Genomic DNA, 4,083 nt, shown 5'->3' with positions numbered 1-4,083 from the left:
TAGATTGTTACACCCACAGTGAGGAAGAACTATCTGGCAATGGGAGACTGCTCCCGCCTTCTCTTACGAGTGTATTTTGTAACAGATTACTTAATACCCCTCCTAGGACTTGGAGTCAGGGAATGAGTGTGGGCTGCATGCCCATTTGACTTCCCAGCTAAAAGTAAATATTGAACTGAAACACAAGCCAGCCTTGACAAGCCTTAAATTTAGAAATATCAACCTTGTAATTATAGATGTAAAATCTGAGAGCAATTGTGTGTTTGGATGCATTTTCTGTGCTCTCAGCCAGAGCTCTGCTATCAGCTGAACCATCCTCAAATTCCACAACTTCATGACCAAGGAAGGCTTGATTACTTGGCTCAGTCCAAAATTTTTCTGAACAGGCTGCTTTGCCTGGACCTGAAGACACAACGTAACATATTTTGCCCTGTTTTCCAGAGGAAACATTAATGCAGTGTTCAGAAGACATAGGAGTATCTTCCACCACAGCTTTTCATGAGAACGCTTATTTTGTCATAACAACACAGAAACTGTCTTTGTTCTTACTAGTAGTCTAGCCATTTAACATTAGAGGGTGTGCTGCATGGTTGTCTCACGTGCCTGGATCTAGTCTTGACTTACATGTAAAAAGATGAAAAATTAAGATCTTATGTTTTCCTCTGGTGCTGTACTGCTTTCTAACGTAACAGTCCAACCTGAACTAACTTCAATTATGATTTCTGTTTACTCCTTCATACTGAGCTACTGCTAACTTCCCTCATTCTGCTCTTTTCTTTCCCAATGTTGTTTGCTCCCATGACTCTTAAATTTGAGGCTTAATGAGAACCGAGAGGCACCTTATTACTCCAACACTGCTCTCAGCATTCAATTAGCTAAATTGTCACCAAGCAGCAGCAAATTGCAAGTTCAAAGGTGAGCCCTGGAATTCCAAAGAGGTGTTTGGGAGCTGAACTTGTAGCAAAGCAGACTGACTGGCACCTCCTTTGTCCATTTAAAGTGTGGAGCACCACTGGCAGAAGCATTACAAGAACCTCTGCAAAGCAGGTAAGGACCGTGCCAGACTTGTTTCAATCCCCGAGACTAACCATAGTGCTTCCTCTTGCAAAGATGTGAAAACTCTCAATTTACTCTGCACCATTGGTCCTCCCAAATTTCAGTACCGATTTTAGGAATAATTTAACTGCATCCCACTATGGGTGCTCAGTCCCTTTAAAAAACTTAAATCAGTAAGGCATGTGATTGAAAGATGATACTACAGCTAGTACAGAATGAGTTCATAAATTGTAATTATAAAGCAATGCTCAGTAAGATGACAGGGTGCTACAAAATGCTAATAAGCACTAGTCAGTCAAGGATTTTTCTCCAACAAATGGAATTTTTCTCATCTGAACTCTTCTAACATCACAACACATAGGCTGTTTGATTTCTTTTTACTTCCTCCCTTCAGCAGTGTACTTACTGGTGTGCAGATAGATGTTTTTATGAACATTCTGATTAGTTATTGGTATCTGGATTCCTTCATGTCATGGTTTAACCCTGGCCAGTGACTAAGCCCCACAGAGCTGCACACTCACTCCTCCCACAGTGGGATGAGGGAGAGGATCAGAAGAGTAGAAAACTCATGGGTTGAGATAAAGACAGTTTAATGGTAAAGCAAAAGCCACACAAGCAAAGCAAAACAAGGAATTCATTCACCATTTCCCACTGGCAGGCAGGTGTTCAGCCATCCCCAGGAAAACAGGGCTGCACCATGCATAATGCTTACTTGGGAAAACTAACACCAAATGTGTGTCCCCACCACCCCTTCTTCCCCCAACCTATATATATTCAGCATGATGTCATACGGTATGAAATATCCCCAGTTTGGGTCAGCTGTCCTAGCTGTGTCCCCTCCCAATTTCCCATGTTGTTCCAGCCCTTTCACATTGGCAGGGCCTGAGAAACCAAAAAGTCCTTGATTTGGTATAAACATCACCTGGCAACAACCAAAACCATCAGTGTGCATTGTTCTCACACCAAATCCAACACAACAGCATTGCATCAGCTACTAAGAAGAAAATTAACAGTATCCCAGTTGAAACCAGGACACTTAACCTTTAAATGCCACTGAGACCCATCACCAGAAACCACCAGGATAGCTCCTATAGAGCTTCACCGCATGCAAGGCAAAAAGTAGCTAGAAAGTATTTCCATATTCCGGCATTTTGCAAAGCTTTTAGGTATTATACGCATAACTTTTACATAAAACTAACAGGAAAAAAAAAGAATTTGCTGGGTTTCTTGAGTTAGTGGCTTTTTACTCTTGACTGTTTTAAAGCCAAAGTGTGGTTTAAAACCATTTTTAAAAACTGATGTAAAGAAAGCATCAGCATGGAAGAGATGTCCAAAAACCAAGCAAGTTACTTTTCCTCCTCTTGCTCAGCTGCTTTTACTTATTTCAGCTGGTGAAACCAAGCACTTGATGCAGGTGTCTGATACTAACACATGAAAACATGGTTTTCCTTTTAATCAAGAAACAGAACACATTTGGGATAACAGTATATTCCTTATAATCTACTTGGATGCAATCTACAATACAAAACTAGAGGGGAAATGCCAATGTATGCATCAGTTTTGTAGTTACTGTAAAGCAAGCGCAGCTCTGTGCCTCTCCAAGTGTCACCAAGTCTGTTGCTTAGAGTAGTGAGTTGGAACCGGTTGAGCATCCATTGCCTCCACCATTACTGTGTTTTGCTCCCACCAAAGCAGATCTGCAGTCTGCTAGGCATCTTCAAAGAGTAAATTCTTATCCCACAATACTTACAATTGAATTAAGGTCACTGATGAACATAATCAAGCTTGTAAGAGAAGGGGGAGGACTGGCCAACGGTAATGGAAAATAAGGCAGTCTTCGTATTAGCTTGTGCCTGTTTTGACAATTGCCATAACCAAGCGTGTTTCCTGAGCCTGTGTAGCGGTGCAGTCACGCAGAAAATGTCAAGGTGTCAATAGAACTGCACCCAACCACTCCCAGCAGAAATACCTCATTACATTACCATATGGACCCCCACCCATCAGCCTGCTGCTCTTTGCTGCTGCTGCAAGTAGTATGCTCCAAGTAGCGCGTTATGTTCTAGCAAATACATTCCCAAAAAAACACAGGCAAAATTTCATCCAAGTCTTCGAAAATTGACTGGCTCTTCAAATAAAAGCCCTCCAGCCAGTCACGCCATACCTCCAGCCCTCATGCCATCTAGCTAGTCATAAAATACAAATCTAAATGAATGGAAGTTCTCCCAGTTTCTAAACAAGATTCAAAGGCTCAGGAGATTGGGAAATGGAAAATTTTATCAGAACCTTCATTTCTCTGAATTTGTTTCTTTCTATCTCTAGCCCATTTCATTCAGGCAAACACTCTTCCTCCTCCTCGCCGGAGACAGCCACCAGCATGAGGTAAGAGAAACCTTTCACACTTCACTGCGAGAATCAAACCGCCATACTCGCTGGCCCGTAGTAGGGTGCTCAGGTGAGGAGGGCGCGGAGGCGGGAAGCAGCTCCTCCCTATGGCGTCAGCCCAGCTCCTGGCCATCACGGCACGGACATTTGCTCACAAGTTCCGTGAGCCGAAGGCTCAGGCACGGCACCCCCTCACCAAGGTGCCACAGACCGCTCCCGCACACACTTCTGCTTAAGGACAACCGCCGCGCCGGTCAGCCCCGCAGCACCGCGCCTGTATGACCCCACAACACTTTGCTTTTGGCTTCCCCGTACAGGCTGCCGTCACGGCAGGCATGCCTGCGGCGAGGCCCACCACTCACAGGCTGGCTCCCGAGGCCCACCGCCAGCGGGAGGCCCTCCGACGGCCTCCCGGGCCAAGCTCCCTCCCCGCCGCCTTCGCGCCCTGCCCGCCCTCCCGGCCCGGAGGGGCAGCGCGGCGGGAGGCCCAGAGGCCGGCAGCAAAGCAGTCGCCTGCGAACGGCGGAGCGCGGAAGCAACAGCCGCCGCCGCCGCCGCCGCGCCGCCCCCCCCCCCGCCGAGCTCACGGCGGCCGCAGCCCGCCCCGCCACACGTGACCGGGGCCCGGCGTCCGCCATTTTGTAC

Source organism: Falco cherrug, chromosome 13 (assembly GCF_023634085.1).
Source record: "Falco cherrug isolate bFalChe1 chromosome 13, bFalChe1.pri, whole genome shotgun sequence".
Classification (NCBI taxonomy): domain Eukaryota; kingdom Metazoa; phylum Chordata; class Aves; order Falconiformes; family Falconidae; genus Falco; species Falco cherrug.
This window is presented reverse-complemented; position numbering follows the sequence as displayed.